The sequence below is a fragment of the Neopelma chrysocephalum genome, unplaced genomic scaffold (genome assembly GCF_003984885.1).
Source record: "Neopelma chrysocephalum unplaced genomic scaffold, ASM398488v2 Primary Assembly neopelma1_23, whole genome shotgun sequence".
Lineage (NCBI taxonomy): Eukaryota > Metazoa > Chordata > Aves > Passeriformes > Pipridae > Neopelma > Neopelma chrysocephalum.
The window spans coordinates 18051224-18070081 of NW_020897691.1; the positions used below are offsets into that span (position 1 = coordinate 18051224).

At 42.4% G+C, this 18858-nt stretch overlaps 1 protein-coding gene across 9 annotated transcripts in view; it reads left to right on the plus strand.

Annotated features, from left to right (window-relative positions):
- Positions 1 to 18858, plus strand: part of TIAM2 (T cell lymphoma invasion and metastasis 2) — a 195245-nt gene that overhangs the window by 74159 nt on the left and 102228 nt on the right. The window contains exon 1 of one of the 9 annotated variants that reach the window (XM_027688814.1): positions 9336 to 9991. The exons of 7 other annotated variants lie outside the window; for them this stretch is intronic. The gene's annotated coding sequence lies outside the window, so the exon portion shown is untranslated. Of the gene's footprint in view, positions 1 to 9335; positions 9992 to 18519; positions 18630 to 18858 lie in introns of those variants that run through there. One more of the 9 variants, XM_027688804.1, reaches the window with a different exon arrangement.

Genomic DNA, 18858 nt, shown 5'->3' on the forward strand with positions numbered 1-18858 from the left:
TGCTCTAGAGTCCCCCTGCACCACACTCTACAGATGTTTGTTGAAAACTTAATGAACACTGAGCAGTCCATGAATTTTGTCCAGGTCTTGACAACAATTTTATGGACTGATTAATGACCTATGTTACTGTAGATGCAGGTTTCCTCTTCCGTCTGCTGGTGGTGTAAGTAAAACTTGCACAGATATGGCTTTTGCAAAAGAAACAGACAAGCCAAAACAAAAAACAAACTACCCCCAAACCCAGAGATGCCTTCTCTTAAGGAACAGCTTCAGAAGGGAAAGCAAAATGGAGAACTTTCCTCCCAAAAGCTGAAGAAGGAAGAATATGTAAGTTATAGGATCTATAGGGTAATGTCTTGTGGCCCTTAAGAGCTACTTTTCTTGAGTGCTTAAAGCAGGAAAAAGCAGGGTAGATGCCTCCCAGTGAATCAGCAGAGGAAGGAGAGCTGTGCTACTTATTTTAACTCTTGGTTAGGCAAATAGGATTAGCTATGGGAGATTAAAATGATCAGATCTGAATTTTACTTTAATGTAAGTAGCACCATATGTCTTTGGGGAACCCCATCTGGTTTCAGGCATTTTTAGTGGGAAAATGAGACAATTTCGATACTTTTGTCATCTGTTGTGGGGTTTTCTGAGATGAGTTGGGGGTTGCTACAATTTCAATTTGTTCAGTTCATGAAGATCATGCTGACTTAATATTCTGTGAGTGAAATGTTTTGTTTTTGTTTTCCCACTTGTCAGCTTTACACTGTCTTTTCTAAGGGGACAGAGTCAGCTTGAAAATAGAATGTTCTAGCAAAGACAAAGGAGACCTTTTAGTCCATCCCTTCACTTAGCCTTCATTGTCTTCAGAAAAATCTGGTGTGACCATCTTTTTTGGAAGGAAATAGGTGTGGTGGTGGTAAATAATGTAGCCAACTTACATAAGCCATGAAATCTTCCATGTGTTCTTGAAACACATTTCTCAGTTCCCCTGTGTTCGAGGGTTGTTTCATCTAATATACAGAGAAACCGGAGAAACAGATGAAACTATATGAAATAGCTGAATGAAACTCAACAAAACAGCTTGGTTGTCCTTTTCTCCAGCGTTTCCTTTGCTTCAGAATAATTGCACAGATTTAATTGAAGTTACTCCTGATGTAAAGATGACAATCTGGCATTGTTATGGTTGTCTGTCTTACAGGTGGACTTGTAGATTTTAACAGCCAATTTGCTTTAAAATACAACAAAAGTGATTTTAGTTTTTTTAAGAATAACATAATATTCATTTAAAATTAAAATCTTACATATGACCTCATATGTAAGGTTTAGACTTAGCAAACATGAATTCATGAATTTTGCATTTAGTTTTTCTGAGAGGAGGTTTATCTTTTTGCTGTCTTAGCCCTCAGTTCTGCTGTTGACCTGAAGCCTGCAGGATAAAGTTACTGTTTCATCTCTCACCTCATTTGGATCCTAAATGGCTACATCACCTCATAGAGTACAAAATAGCAATATAAAACACAAAAAACAATACTGAGGGAGACTTGTATTATAAGGGAAAGTGAAAGGACCTGGTGCTTCTAGTCCCCAGGGATGGGAGAGGAAAAAGCAGTACAATAGCTGAGCAGTACAAGCCAAGCACAAGAAGAAAGTTGCTCTTTATTGGCTTCTGAAGAGTACCTACATAAAGCTTGGTGTAGTATGAGAAATGCAATGATACAGAAAGAAAGGAAAAATTAATAGTTCTAAATACATATCTCTGCATAGCAGAAAAGCCACACAATGCTTTTCTCCAGGGAAATTGCATTTCCTGGTTAGTAAATGGTACTTTTGGGGTCATCAGAAATTCTGTTTCACAGAGTAATGACACAGTGTATGTTTCTCAGTCCATGTTGTACACTTGCCAGAAATGTCATCCTCTGAGTCTGTGCTCTGAACTCAGGTTTTTATTTAACACAACTTCCAGTATTTTCAAAAGACTATTCTCCCTGATGATCATACTTGATACAAGCTTGATTATAACTGTTTCTTATTTTCTCAGCCAATAAGAATAAATGACAGAGGCATGACCAGATCTGCTGTTTCCACTCCATTCTTGAACAAAAACTGATTAAAAAAGGGAACATCTTTCATGATACTTTTATCTTGTGCATTCATTTATGCTAATACAAAGCAGGGGAAACATACTACAACAGGTTAAATTTTATGCTCAGCCTGCACTTGCAGAATAAAAGAGATAGTCTTCTGTAGACAGTACTTCAAAGGGAGATGGATCTCTTTCAGAGGAAAAAGTTTGATCTGTAATTCTGTCCTTAGCAAATACACATGCATCCATTTGTGTTTGTTCATAACTTTTTGTATTTCAGAGCCAAGGAGAGAAAGATATTTTGCCTATTACTGCCAAAGAATGAGCTACATGTAAATAGAGTAGCTCCTTTCTTTCATCCATCATCTATAATGGCCATAGAGAAACCTGTAGAAAGCAGACATGAAAAAGGGCACCAAATGTTGGTAAGCCAGCGAGCTACATGTACTAGCTTGGTTCACAGTGACATTGGGCTTCTCTCTATATCAAGGCAGAGGGGCTTTGGCCTGGAGGGGAGCTTGGCAGCACAGCTCTTGGCCAGAAATCTCTAGTCAGACTCCTGCTGTGGGGCTTGCTGGCATCTCCATTTTCCCATCAGCCTGTGGCTAGCAAGTGGTCATAGGCATTTGGCTTAATGGTTTCTCAGCCTCTGCTGCCAGAAAGTGTGAAGATGAGTTTCTGGTTCCCTTCCTTCACTTGCAGGTTTCTGTAAGTACTTCTGAACCTCACCTCTTCTGCAGTAACAGTTTTTTTAAGCAATAGTAGCAAAAAAACCCACAAAAAAAACCCAACAAAAAACCTCAAACACCAGACAAACAGTCCTCCTGCTTCTCTCTATCTCTAAACTCTGGTGAGGCCACACCTGGGATACTGTGTCCACATTTGGGCTCCTCAGTACAAAAGAGAGATAGAGGTACTGGGGAGAGTCTGACGAAGGGCCACAAAGATGATGAAGGGACTGGAACACGTCTTGGATGAGGAAAAGCCGAGAGCTGGGATGGTTCAGTCCGGAGAGGAGAAGACTCGGGGAGATCTCCTTAATGTGTAGCAATACCTAAAGTGAAGATGCAAAGAAGATGGAGTCAGACTCTTTTCAGTGGTGCCTGGTGTCAGGACCAGAGGCAATGGGCACAAACAGAAGTTGCAGGAGGTTCCCTCTGAAAATCCGGAAACACTTTTTTTTACAGTGTGGTATGACCATTGGTTAATTGACTGTTCTCGTTTACTAGTAATGGAATTGCTCATAGTTTAAATCATTTATTTGCGTGCACCTTGGCAAAGTAACAAGGAACTAACCCAAAAATGTTTGCAATTCTACAAGGGTCACTGCTGAGTTTTCACTTTTGTTCATGTTGAGGTGTTAGCTTTATTGCTGTAACAGCTACAAACTTTATAACTGGAACTGACCTAGTTTATTAAAAGCACTGCACTGTTGCCACGGCCTGGCCGGTAGCCCTGCACGCGCCATGCGGGTCCCCGCTCGGCTCGGGGGCTGCTGCAGGCGCTGCGCGGGACGCCGCGTCGGCCCAGCTTCCGCGCCGCGCGCGCAGAGCGCGCGCGGTTTTGGACCCCAGGCAAGGCCGCGGCAGGAGAAAGGAGAGCGAGGGGGAGCCCTGCCAGCTAGTACTGCACCCACGTGGAAGATGAGAGCACAGCTTCGGAGCACACAGAGGTTTGCCGTTCCAGGTTTGGGGAGGGAGGGAGAGGGGGAGGGGGACGGAGCTGAGGGAAGGGTGTTGAGCTGGCCATGGGGGTCCTTCGACTGGCGGGTGGGAGAGCAGGGCTGTCCCGTATGAAACATCACATCACATGTGAGCAGTACGCCTGGAATTTGTGGTAACACAGTGGGGGAAGGATAAGGTCTGGGTGGACAGAGGGTTCTTTTGATTGATGGGGGTCCCGGCCAGGCTGGGGCCTTGTAAGGTACCTCAGCCTTGGACAGGTACGGGGGCCAGAACGGTTGATCGGTTGGTTTGTTTGTTTGTTTATTTATTTCTTTTGTTTTGGCTCTCCTGCGGCTACTGCCCAGGTTCGGCATGTTCTGGATATATTTGCTTTGCTCTGTTACAACCTGATAGAGTGGGCAGGACAAAGGGCTGTTACTGGAAATAACAGACTTGCCCAAATCGTTCTAACAGGAACGTAGCCTATGTACCCCTATGTGGTTGCGAACTATGCTGGCGAGGGTTCATGCCCTCGGTAGGGTCGCCCATGCCAGACAGGTCAAAACCATAGGACCAGATAAACTACATCCCTGGGCAGGATGAGCTCGTTAGCCTTCTGGCAGTCATCCTAGGAGAAGGACAACTCTCATCCCAAACCCGGGCAGATGGAGCTCGCTTAGCCCTGGAAGGCCATCCATCTCAGAGAAGGTCACTCTAATCAAACCTACGTCCTGAGGACCTCGCTGCCACCGTCCAAGCTTGCTCGGCCCTGGCAGATGAACCTCAGGATTAAAGGGTGGGTTCAGTTCCGCGCATACTGCATCTCACCTAAAAAATCCATTGCGCAGGCTTGAAGGCTTTACCCACATGCAAAAAGTCTTGTAGCGACGGGCGAGGGTCGAAACGGTAGGTGAAAGATGCACTGGGAGCCGCAGACTCAACCCTGCATACAGGCGGTTCAGGATATTGGTCATTTGAGACTGACGGAGATGAGAGTCTCTTGGGGCAGCACGCTGAACGACCAAGCAGCCTTTTCAAGGACAGCACTGCTTGCTCCACTCGGAGAGGGGCCTAGAAAAGGTGGCCTAAACAAAGCTCATCTCCACCTTCACCCGGTTGGTTAACCGCAGACCAACGGGCATCTTCTTCCAATGCGGTCGCACAAAGAGCAAAAGACATAGGCATGCACCTGCCTCCAAAGGTGTACTCAAATTAACTCTAGCATGTTGGAACATCAGAACCATGCTCGATTCTGCCAATAGTGGACGTCCTGAGCGACGTTCTGCCCTAATTGCCCATGAACTGGCTCGTCTCAACATCGACATTGCTGCTCTCAGTGAAGTTCGCCTTCACGAGGAAGGCAGCCTCAGAGAACATGGTGCCGGTTACACACTCTTCTGGTCAGGTAAGCCCAGAACCGAAAAACATCTCTCAGGTGTCGGCTTCATGATCAAAAACTCCATTGTCCCTAAACTCGAAAATCTGCCGACAGGTCACTCTGACCACATTATCTCCCTACGCCTTCCACTAAACAACAAGCAACACGTTGTCATCTTCAGTATATATGCCCCAACTCTCCAAGCTGACCCTGCTGAAAAAGATAAATTTTACACTGACCTGCGCTGTCTTACCCAAAAGGTGCCCTCAGATGATAAGATCATTATCCTTGGTGATTTCAACGCCAGAGTAGGTAAGAATTTTGAAGCCTGGAAAGGAGTATTAGGCAAGCATGGTGTTGGAAACTGCAACGATAATGGTCGACTTCTGCTAGAATTCTGTGCGGAGCAACAGTTTACCATCACCAATACTATCTTTCAGCAGAAAAATAGTCTGAAGACAACCTGGATGCACCCCAGGTCTAAGCATTGGCACCTCATTGATTATGTCTTGGTGCGACGGAGAGATGTCCGCGATGTCCTCCATACCCGCGTGATGCCCAGCGCAGAATGTCAAACAGACCATCGGCTTGTGCGCTGTAAACTCAACCTTTATCTCAAATTCAAACCCAAGAGGGGCAGTATCCCAAGGAGAAGACTCCAAGTTAACGATCTCCAATCAGCCACAGTAAGAGAAAGATTCCAGGCAAACCTTCAAACTAAGCTTGATAACCATTCCACAGATTCTGCAGTTTCCTCTCCCGAAACAATTTGGCAGCATATTAAAAGTAGCATCCTGCAATCCTCTGAAGAATCCTTAGGGTTCTCCCTCAAGAAGAACAAGGACTGGTTTGATGAAAATAATCAAGAAATCCAGGAATTGTTGAGGAAGAAGAGAACCGCCCACCAAGCACACCTTGCACTGCCATCCTGTCACGCTAGAAAAACAGCCTTTCGTCTTGCTTGCAGCAAGCTCCAACAGAAACTCCGTGACATCCAGAACAAATGGTGGACCGATCTAGCTGCAAAAACTCAACTATGTGCAGATACAGGGGATCACAAAGGATTCTATGAGGCCCTGAAAACAGCATACGGGCCTACGTACCAAGTCCAAAGCCCACTACTCAGTGCAGATGGTCAAACACTTCTGACAGATCAAACCTCCATTCTGAATAGATGGTCTGAACACTTTCAGACTCTTTTCAGTACCAACCGTGTAGTACAAGACTCAGCAATTCAGTCCATCACACAACAACCAGTGAAATACGAATTGGATACTGCCCCCACTCTAGGAGAAACCCTCAAGGCCATACAGCAGGTGAAAATCGGCAAGGCAGCTGGGGTTGATGGAATCCCACCCGAAGTCTGGAAACATGGGGGCCTTGCACTCCATGCTAAATTTCATGAGTTTGTGGTGCGCTGTTGGGAACTAGGCGAACTACCATCAGACCTTCGTGATGCAGTCATCATCACCTTGTATAAGAAGAAAGGTACTAAATCAGACTGCTCAAATTACCGTGGTATTACTCTGCTCTCCATTGCTGGCAAAATCTTGGCAAGAATACTCCTGAACAGACTAATACCCGCTATAGCAGAAGAAATTCTACCTGAAAGTCAGTGTGGCTTCAGAGCCAACAGGAGCACCACAGACATGATATTTGTTCTCAGACAACTACAAGAGAAGTGTAGGGAACAGAACAAAGGTCTCTATGTAACCTTTGTCGACCTCACCAAGGCTTTCGATACTGTGAGCAGAAAAGGTCTTTGGCAGATTTTGGAACGTTTAGGTTGTCCCCCCAAGTTCCTTAAAATGATCATCTCACTTCATGAGGATCAGCACGGCCAAGTCAGATATGGCAACACACTTTCTGAGCCCTTTCTAATAAAGAATGGTGTGAAACAAGGCTGCGTTCTCGCTCCTACCCTATTCACAGTCTTTTTCAGTATGATGCTCCAAAGGGCCTCGGCAGACCTCGATGATCAGGACGGTATCTACATTCGATATCGTACTGATGGAAGCCTATTCAACCTAAGGCGACTGAAGGCCCATACTAAGACCCTAAACCATCTTGTCCGGGAGCTGCTCTATGCTGATGACGCCGCCCTTGTTGCCCACACAGAAGCAGCTCTGCAGCGTTTAACATCCTGCTTTGCAGAGGCTGCTGAGCTCTTTGGGCTGGAAGTCAGCTTAAAGAAGACAGAAGTTCTCCATCAGCCTGCACCTCAGGAAGTCCCCCACCGTCCCCACATCACCATCGGCCAGTCAGAACTCAATTCAGTCCAACAGTTTAATTACCTAGGCAGCCTCATCTCCTCAGTTGGTAAGATTGATGGGGAGATAGACAATAGGTTAGCGAAGGCATACAGTGCTTTTGGAAAACTCCATAAACGAGTATGGCGTAATAAACACTTGAAGAAAAGCACCAAGATCAGTGTTTACAGAGCCATAGTGCTGTCTACTCTTTTATATGGTTCCGAATCATGGGTCATCTACCGCCACCACCTGCGTCTCCTAGAACGCTTCCATCAACGCTGCCTCCGTACAATCCTTAACATCCATTGGTCAGACTATGTGACCAATACCTCTGTTCTCGAACAGGCAGCAATTACGAGTATTGAGGCCATGTTACTGAGAACGCAACTGCGTTGGGCAGGGCACGTCTCTAGGATGAAGGACCACTGCCTCCCTAAGATCCTGCTCTATGGTGAACTTGCCACTGGCTGCCGCAAGAGAGGAGCTCCAAAGAAAAGATACAAGGACTCCCTGAAGCAACAACTCAGCCTCGGGCATATTGATCACCATAACTGGTCCACTCTGGCCTCTAATCGGGAGGCCTGGAGACAGACCATTTATAACGCTGCTGATGCTTTTGAGAAAGCACGCAGGATCACTCTTGAGGAGAAAAGACAACGCAGAAAGAATCGAACCTTGCAGAATATACCATCTAAGGAGCCTTTCTGCTGTGTCTTTTGCAACCGGACTTGCCTTTCTCGTATTGGCCTTTTTAGCCACCAACGCGCTTGCATGAAAAATGGGTAGAGCCCTTCCCAAATCTTCGTTCGCGAAGCCTAGCCATGATGACTGTTGCCACACTATTGTAGTTTTGCTCAGTTCTTCAAATGCTGGTGGACCTAACAAGTGTCCCCACTAGAGAGGGCTTGTTGCCTGTCAGGGACATTGAGCAGTGACAGTTTATCTTAACATTGTAAAAACAGACCACCACATGGAAAATGAGGTGCTCTACATGTGCTTCTCTGTGTATGTGTTCATTTATCAGTTTCATAGTTATCATCCATAGTAGTTTGTTGTTGAAAAATGCTAAGTTACCAGAAAATGTTGCAGATTTTTATATGGACTTCCCCCCCCCCCCAAATCTCACATTTCAAGAAAAGAATTTTATCAAACACATGATTTTTGAAACTTTTTCAACTACCTCCACTTACTAAAAGTAGCAATTTGACCAGATTAAAATATTACACTGGAAGCACTTTGAAAATGTAGAGCTGAAGTGCAAACTAGACTGTAGATTTGATTTATTCCAGACTCAATTAAGTGAAACCTTGAGATCCAGACATTCCTAGTTTTTGAATATTATTCAAAATCTAGGTCCAGACATGAACCTTGCATTGGAAGATTGACCAATTTATATAAATCTCTGGGGGATATTTAGCAAGGTTTGATTGGACCTGGAAGGTAATGACTACTTAATATTTTTGATGTGTAGAGAGGAGTTAAGGATTTCCTGGGGGTGGTCCTGAGGTCATCTTGCATTTCACAAACACAGCCTGCAAGAAGACATTGCAGAGTGTCTCATATATTGCAAAACTGATTAGCTCAGTATGTAGTGAGTGTCTCAGGTGAACAGAGTATTCTTTTTCTGTATTTAGCAGAGTTAAACAAAACGATAGTTTGCTTAATGTAAAATTTTCTTGATTTTATTTTTTATTTACTTTATTTTTCTGCAAATTTGAGATAATAAAGATACCATAATCTGAATTTAAACTTGTCTTAATATGTTGTCTCAGTGTACCTTGCCAGCCTACCATAAAGTCAAGAATAAAATACCTAAAGTTAGGCATATTCTAAGGACCATTCTGAAATGAAAAGCAGTGACTTCATCCTCTGGGTGCTTTCACTGCTTTCGACCTGATCCAAAGCCCACAGAAGTCAATAGTTGGCTTGGTTTGGGCTCTGTCTGGGCAATGTGATTATGTCAGCAATAATATTTCAGGGAGCTGAAAAAGCAGCTTGATAAGGAGGGAGAGAGCAGGCAGGACTCAGAAATCACTGCCATAGAGCAGACTGTTCACACAGGCATGAGTGTTGTTTAGGAAGCATTGAGCACTTCAGAAAAATGGATCTGCTGCAGCAAGTTGCTTAGGGATACGGAAGTCAAAGAGCATCCAAACATTGCTTTGTGAGTTGCCTGTACTGCAAATAGAGTTAATGTTTCATTATATTTGGAAAAATGCTATAGAATTCCCCCCCGGGCCTCGTGGAAAAACTGAACCAACAGGAACGTTAGTTGTAACTCCCTTCTCAGATGCCAGGAAAGAGAAAAGAGTTCTCTGCCATAACCCAACAAGATGTCCTGTTGAGGTCAAGAACATTTTTTACTTCTATGATCTCTCTACCTCAGGCAAGGAGAAAGGAACTTAAATTAGTTAGAGAAAATAGAAAACACAAAATGCCAATGCTCTGCTTGTTAATTCACATAAAACTGGGATACACATGGGGAAAGGCTTGTGTCTTTCCTGCAGGCTTCATGGTTGCAGGGGAGAGCCCCCTGCTCTGTGCCTGGGAGATGGATGAAAGTAGGGTGACTGTGCCTGGCTGGCTTCACTCTCAGGAATGCAAGAGGGACTGGGCTAGGACCAGGGTATGCAGAATTTTACAATGACCCAGACATTATGAACTTCTGCACATTGGGGTATTAAGGATTACATCCTTAAGTGGCTTAGCTTTGAAGGCAGTAAGTATGGGCAAAGAGGGCCCCAGAAACCCCTGGTCCCTGATTCTCTTTTGTCCCTGAGCTGGGAATTAAGTCTGGCTCTGCTGACCACCATGCAGCTCAGACTGGAAGTGGGAAAGGATGCCCAGTACACAGCAAGGGAAAGAGGAAATCCCTGACCACATGACTTTGTGCAGATGGTCTTAGGCTTCTCGCATAATCCTATGCTTTTGTTTCTTGGGAGAGACCCCACCTCTTCTTTGCCTGAGTGTAAGCATGTGTAGGAGGCTCAGTGGGGGAATCTTGCTGATTTAATCATTCCGTACATGTTGTTTGCCTGTGTATGGGACAATTGAGCCTGTAACAATCCATCTTGCACGCTCTCAAATAGGAAAATGCTACATATGATCTAAGCTGCATGCTGAAATGTGGTTATTGGAAATGCATTTTATGGCTGAATAGGCCAGCATCATGTTGTCTCTGCTTTTTTGGGGGCTTTTAGTTATTTAATCACAATGTCATGCCGGCAAAATATTTCATGTTTTTTCATTTAGCTTGCTAACTTAATCTTCTGCTTCTGGAAATGTTTACATGCAGATGACAAAATAAAGATTTTGTAAGTAAACTGGTGGCTTATTCTTCGATCATGTTAACTGAAAGGCTTATCTTTGTGGCATCTTTTTAAAGAATAAGAAAGAAATTTTCTGAACTCCTATTATATGCATTAAGGTAATTAATTTTGCAGTTTCTTATTCATATTGTGGTTGCTGAGAAACAGAAGTAATAATATTAATTTGGAAGTGTCCTTCCATCAAATTGACAATTCCTGATTATTGTGTTCCATATGGTACTCTACCAAATATTTACACGTCTTCCCTTATAGCCTTTGAATGTATTTGTAAATCTCTTTCTTTGCACACATGGTCTGTGTTTTGGTGAAAGAGGTCTATTGAAGGCATTCCTAATTACTGCAGTAGCATTCCTTACAAAATTTACGTGAGAAGCTCTGTTCAGGTCTTAGGGTTTTGAAGAGATTCCAGATTTTAGAGGTCACCTAATGCTGTGAAGAAAATAAGACAGTCCTGTTGATTGTAAGTCTGTTGCATTTTTTCCCACAATGAGGAAGGCTAGGATTAGGGGAGATAATTACTGCTGCAGAGCATGTTTGATTGCTGTTAAGTGACTGAGAAATAATCCATCATAAGTAAAGCTGCTGTTACTAGCAGCATTCGCCTTCATTTCTATGTGTATAAGAAATGGGAACATGTTTGAAAGATCTAGCTCTTTAGGACTGAGTGTCATTTGCCTGTAACTTCTGTGCTGTGCTACAGTAGTTTGTTTATACCTGTCATCTATCATATGGCAGATGAGAAGGAAAAATCAATAAATAGCTATTTTGCCTCCCACTAACTTACCATATGTTGAGATGCTTCCTGTTGCTCACTTAGCACTCAGGCTTCAAACTGTGTGTTTCAACTTTCTCTTTAATGTAATTTACTTCTCTGCTTAGTTTGGTAGGTGTAATGCTCATCGGCAAGACATATCCTCTTTGTTCAAACTGAGGTTTTTAAAGAATGTGGAGATTATATATTGTGGTGCTTATATTTGTGGAACCTGACACCCTCCATCTTTTGTTGTGTGGTGGGGATGATAGAAACCTCTTGCCTACTTAACTCATGTGATTAAAATGGGACACGTTGTGATGTTCTCCTCAATTAGCATGATCGGCTCCCGGGGAGCTGGTTGGGGTGGTTCGCATTTTCCTCTCTAACGAGTAGAAAGAGTCTTTTGAGAATTGCTAAATAATTCAGACCATTAGGAACCTGTCAACTTAAACAATGCCTCTTCTGACCAGAAAAATGGTTGTGAGTGGTTGGACACCCTGGCAGATGTTGAACTTGTTCTCATTGTTCACTCTGCTTCAGGCAAATAGCTTTGCAGCAGCTTGCAGTATTTCTGCATCACTCTCTTCAGGCAGTGTATGTGGGTGTAAGCAACACATGTTGGACAGACTTCATCTAGCTTTTATACCCCAGTGTTTCTTTTAGTTAATTTAATGATACTGTAATAAGCTGCTAATACTGCCATTTACCACTTTTAGTACATTTGCCAGCCAGATCTAATGAAAAGCCACAATCAAGACTTAAAAAAAAAAAAAGGCAAACAACCTCCCCTCCCTAAATTTGACTTTTTTTAATATTCCTTTTGTTGTGTTAATTTCTTATTTTTCATTTTGAAGTGCTTCTCTACAAAAAGAATGATTAGAGGTATTGTTAAGCAGAATTTTCTATATACTCATCTAACCCTAGCATCTGAAACTTCTTGGGAAACATTCATGTCTCGAAAAATCCTATAAAATCATATGCATATGCAGGACTACTTTACTTAAAATTCATTATGCAACAAGAGTTATTTTATATGCCTTTTGCTTCATGCAATTGAAGCAAACAGTGTTTTGACACAATTTTCCTAGAAACCTTGCCATAATTCTCCTTCTGTAACGTTTATTTATGTCTGCAGATTTTTCTAATTTCATTGATGAACCAATGATCAGTATTTTAAAGAAAAATTGTTTAATGAGTTGATTGGAACACAACTTAAAGCTTCCTGTCCCCCCCCCATAACTGTTTGCGCTTTTGTCTTGAATGGGTGATGGCAAATAGTTGATCTTGCACAAGCAATTAGCTGGTCTGTTGGATCAGTTAATGGAACAAGCAGTGGTAGTAATGCAATGAGAAGTAACATGTGTGCTTTGTAAATATTTATGTTGTAAGATCTCCTAGTATATTGTTGTGACAAATGACTCCGCCTTCAAATATTTTTACATGTTTAATAGGCAAGGTTTTTTTAATGGCATGTGAGAAGGCTTCAGTTCTCATTTTTCAACCTAATGCATTCAAAAAACCTTTCCACTCATATTTTTATGAGATTTGTCCAGGTTTTGAATTTTTGTTCCTACAAAGTAACAGTCCTAAATTGAGAACATTTTTACATATATCTATTGCAGTAAAAGAGCTTTTAATTATAGCTCAGAAGATACAACTACCTGGTTAACTAAAATTTGTTGCTGTCCGCTGTGTATTGAAAAAGTGTATTGCTGAAGTAGTGCTTATCAAAAAAAGATGCATCAATTCTGCTCTATTGATATTGAAAGTATTTCCCCAACTTGATCTTGTGTATCAGTACTTCTCGCTTTGTGTTTCAAAAATGAAGCTTTTACCATAAGTTCTGAAGAAAAAAGACTATTAAAAAGTGTGAGTCTCTGAGGCTGTGCAGGATGAGCCTGTCCATTGAGGTAGGTGCCACTGCTGCTGAGGGCAGCCTTGTTCTCAGGGGTTAACTCTTGTGAGTGCCTTGTTGGTTTCAGATGTTGCAATGAGAACCGTGGCAAAACAACCCCTCTTTTTTTTTGCTGAACATGACATTATATGGTATGGGATATCCCTTTTGTCTGTTGGGATCAGCTGCCCCAGCTGTGTCCTCTTGCCCACCCCAGCCTTCTCACTGATGGGACAGAGTGAGAAATGCAGAAATCCTTGATGCTGTGAAGGGACTGTTCAGCAGCAGTGAAAACAATGGTGTGCTATCACCACTGTTTTGTTTACAAATCCAAAACACTGCAACATAGGGCCTACTATGAAGAAAATTAGCTCCATCCCAGCCAGTCCCAGTGCTGGCTTACTGATGGATCATTGCAGGCCAGGTTTCTTGCATCCAGCATGCAAGTCACTGAAACTGAGGAGATAGATTTGCTGCATAGTTTTTTTTTTCCTCTCCTAACTTCCCATTTTTCAGTAATGCTTATGCCACCTGCCTTGCCATCATGTGATCATGCTTTATCTTTCTTCATTTAGTTCTACTGAAATAATAAGACAGGCGCTATAGGCACTTTGATTCCCCAACTATTCTCTATAACACTTGAAAATAGATCATAACCACAAATAGTAAGCCCTTGTTGACAGCAGTGCTAAAGAACCATGCAACATAAAAGTAAAGGAGAAATTTCATCTTGCTTTAAACATTAGGTGTGGCTAATTGCATGCCTTAAATGTTAGTAGATTCTCCCTGTTTTGGACATGGGGACAATCCATTTGAGGGGAGCACAAGGTGTGTGTGGAGAGTATCTGTAGAGCAGTCCCTCACCCCTGCAGAGCCGGACAAGGGCACAGACTCCACAGGGAGGTGGGGATGAGGAGAATCCCTTTGATCTGTTTATTACAGCATTTCACAGGGAGAACAGGAGATTCTGCCAGAAAGATAGTAGGCACTAAGGGCATTGTAAGTCTCTGTGATAACTGAGAGTACATGTACATTACATTTTCATTGTTTAACATCTATTCTGACCTATAGCCAGAGCTGTTAGACTTGTGTTGATGCTGTCATTTGGTAAATGAAATGGCCTGCTTTCTGGCAAGCAGGAATGGGCTAACACACAGGCTCTTGTTTACTCTTTTCCCAAACTCCTCTGCACTAGAATTAAGTAATGAATGACTTCCACTGGTTTTGTCCTTTTGTGTTTGACAAACATTTTGAGAGGAGGCTAGGAAGCTGAGTGCATGAGCACTGGTTTGCAGAAAGTTGAGTTCTCAGAAATTGAATTGACATCTTCTAGAGGAATTTAATAGGGTGTAAGGTTTGCCTTCAGCACTTGCTCAATGGGAGACCACTGTGTTTCTTGTGCAGTTCCCCTTCAAGGCAAAAATATCAAGAATGGACCTTAAGTACAGTTTAATGAGAATATTTCTTTAGCAGATGTTGCATGATTCAGATGTTTTAGTCATGAGATAAACAAGGCTTCGAAACTCATCTCTGGTTATTATCTTGTTGACAATAACATGCAATTATTTTTTAGCATTAGTTACACTTAGTATAGCACAGCTTCCCAGCTTTCTTGAGAGCTCCAGTAGAGGTTTCTGATATGAGAAACGAAATTTCTTACTTCAAACTTCTTTAATTCCTACACAGATCCTGTTCCAGAGAGCATGGGAACATGTTTTGGATTTCATGGGAAGACTCTGTACACATCTGCCAGTCTGGTTAAGCTACTGATATCTTTCCACATGTGCCCATCCAGCACCCATCTGTGGAGCATTAGTCGAGGGACCTTATGGACCAGGGATTTTCACACAGCTCAGCTGTATCAGTGTCAAGTGAGCTAGGCAGGAGAGGGCCAGAGGCAAAATGACGAACTGATCTTTCAGAAATAGACTGAACTGTGTCTAGGAAAACATATTTTATAGGGGTGGCATATGTGTATAAAAGTAGGGTGGCTTTAGGGAAGGAGGTGTATCATTATCTCAGCATGAATGCTGGGAATATGTGCATTTTGTATATTTTTCTTCATGGATTTCCATTGCTTAGGAAACAAAACCATGATGACAGTGTGATGTCCTAGCACTTTCAAAGTAAAATCTAAGTTTTTTTAGTGTAAAAGTGGTATAAAAGGTAGGTTAAATAGCTGTCTTTTTGAGAATTCATTTTTCTTCATCTATAAAAAATAAGTTAGGGGCTTTAAAATATCTTTTTGGAGGAAGAGAAATGAACTCTCAAAATTAATACACAGAACTTTATTTTTAATTCCATTGAGGACTTCTCTGCACAAACTACAGTTTGTTTTTACTGCAAAACAGATGTTAAGAACCTTTAAACTAGCAGAGGCATACATTAACACAAGCTATGGAGTTTCCTCTTGCTGTATTGAAATACCCTTTAATTTCCTGTGTGATGTAGCAGCTCTCTAGAAAATAAGAATAATGGCACCCTTCTCTTTCCCAGCAATTGTTGTGATGATGATACATTTGTGGAAGATTGTGAGGCACACAAATACTTCACATAGTAATAAGAGATTAATTTATTGTTTTCACCATGGGGCTTGCCTACTCTTTGTTTATCTCCAGAGAATATCTCATCAGGTTGTCCCAAGTTGCTAATGGCAAGGCAGTGGATGAGAAAAGGGGCACAAAGTGGATGTGGAGACTCAGTTTTGGGGATGTAATAAAGAAGGATCCTCATATTGTAACCCACAAGCTAGACTGTACCAAATAAGTCAAGTAGAAGTCAGAAAAGTATGCCTTCAACATGCAATGTCAGTATGCTAAAAGTAATCAGTTAAGTATGTTAGAGGTGAAATTTTGAAAATAACATTTATTTGAAAATAAAAGAACTTGGGGGTATCAATTGGAGTCTTGAGACCAAACGTAATGAATGTTGATTGCCTTATTACAAAAAGTGGGAATGCATCAATGGAACTGGCTGATAAAAAGTGAAAGACATAGTGAATACATAGGTGGATTAGAAATAATGTAGTAAATAGCTGAATGACCCCCAAGACTGAAATGATCAGATGCAGTGAACTTGAAGAAGGAGAAAGCACCGGGTTGAGTGCTTTGCACTAATAGCAAGAATGCCTATTCACATTTGGGAGTAACTCTGAAAATGGAAGTGAAAGGGAATGGACAGCTTTATTACCTGTTACTGGAAGATTGTGAGGCATTAATGTGATTCAGCTGTGTCCAAGGTTATGTTGGTCCAGGTATTTTTAATTGAGTTGAGGAAGAATCACTGTCATTGAAAAGGATGCTGGAGAGGCATCTTTGGGAATAGTATTTATACTTCTGAATGTTCATCTTTAAGAAAGATAAATTCAACAGAATAGGTGATGATGAACTGGTTGCATACTAATTTTATCTAAGGAATCATTTGAACATGTTTTAATGACCTAAGAGATGAATTTGTGGAGAAAATGCAGTACTCTGTGTGAGAAAGGGGGTAGGACCAGAGGCCAACTGTTGCTCCCCACAGAGACCTGGTACTTTGACTCGTGAGCTGTCATTGCTTCCATGTTAGTCCCAGAACTTGGATCTGGCCTGTTAGTGAAATGATTGGACCACAGCAATGCTAAGGGAAGAGAATATAACCGTACTGGGAAAATGAAAAAGAAAATAATCTGCTTTGCACAGAGAGTAAAGTTGTTTCCAGAACAAGCGGATGTGAAGCTCCTGGATGTATTATCAGTTGTAGAATTAGCATTATGGGCATAAGTCATGTTCTGCTCTATTAGGTTTTACAAAAACTGGCCTGTGGAACTCGCTTGTGGAAAACTTAATGGAGGTCAGTAAAATTGAAAGAAGGATTTAACCTTTGCTGTGATGAGGGGAGTGTATTCAGTGCTAATATTGTCAACCTGTGAGGTTTGAGAAGACATCCAAGTTGTTGCTATCCAGTGGAAGAGTTAGCTATAACTGGGCTTTGGAGATGAAATAAAATTTTGTTCCGAATTACTCCAAAGCTGCTGGGTTCTGAAGTTTCCTATATAATGAGTCAGGATAGTGGACACAGTGGAACAGGGATCCACTTTTAGGTGGCAATTCCTCTGTTACTGTGCAAATCATTACTTCATTTTTGTGGACATATATATTGATTTGAGGCTTTTGTGGGTCACTAATGATTTTTATTATAGTGTTCATGTATTTCTTTTCAACTGAACACGTCATCTGCAGTGTAACTTGGCTGTATTTTCACACTTGGCACTTGAATGTAACTGTGCAATTTTATTAGAATATCTGAATAAATGCCTTGTTTTTTGGCCGAGTTTGTTCACCAACTGTTGCTGCAATCAATGAAGTGTTGAGCTTTTCTGATAATAAAGCAATTGTGCATGCACCTAACTACAGATTTAACAGCTTAACTCTGTATATTGAAACTTGGGGATTCCATTTACAAGTAAAGAGATATGTTTTATCTGCGATCAGTTATTAAAAAACAATTAATTCTTTCCACGGGAAAGTATAAATGTCTGACAAAAGAAAGTAGCAAGGAAGAGAGCACCAGAGTTTACGGTTGTATACATGATGCTGTTGTGTAGAGTTGTTGAACACAACTGAGAGCTGCTCTTAAGAGTGGGTTTTCATGACTACAACATTCCCGCTGTGGTTGGAGGAATTATATTTTTGCCAGGGTGTCTCACTCAAGGATGTTGGGGATATTCACTTCCTCCTAGCAAGCTTGGGGGGGAAAGAAGAAAAAAAAAAGCCAGGGGAAAAAAAACCACACACAAAGGGAAAAAAGAAAAAAAAGGAAAAAAAAAAAGAGGAGGAGACCCTGGAGCTACCCTCAGGCAGGCAAACCCCTTGCCATTGAGCAGCCTTCCAAGCAGCTTTCCTGTGGAAGCAGCCTGGAGGCTGAGGAATGTGGGGTCAGACAAGAGCTCAGTCACGGTGTATTCCCCGGCGGCTGCCCGGCATGGTGGCAAGCCGGCCCGCATAATCGTTTCAGACGGAAAACCGTGGAAAACCACCCTCTGGTTAAGTCTGCATCATGCTGTTCCACCAATGGAAAAAATTGAACTGGAGGAGGGTGTGTAGCCTGCAGACAAAAATACATCCAGCCTCGCGCAGGATCTGTTTTTAGTTCCTAACGGCTCAGCGTTTTGAAGTGTTAGGCACAGTTTCCTGGCATGCCCAGGGCAGAGACAGTCCGTGTGTCTGCGTGTCCATGTTCCCGTGGCAAGACTTGGGGCAGCCGGGAGTCAGCGCCCCATTCAGCTGAAGTCAGCGCCCGGGGGAAGGTAAATAGGAGCGGGAAGTGGGACTGGAGACGGGGAGGGGGATGTTGGGGGAGAACAGTCAGTTCTCTGCTCACCGGCTGCCGGCCAGACTTGGAGCACTGAAAGAAAAGCGGAGAAGGACTTGGGAAGCCTCTGAAAGCGGAGGGCAGAGTGGGCTGCTGCGATGCCAGGACTTGCAGCCCCTGTGCTGCCTCTGCTATCAGTGGCTGCACCCAAGATGAATGGTTTT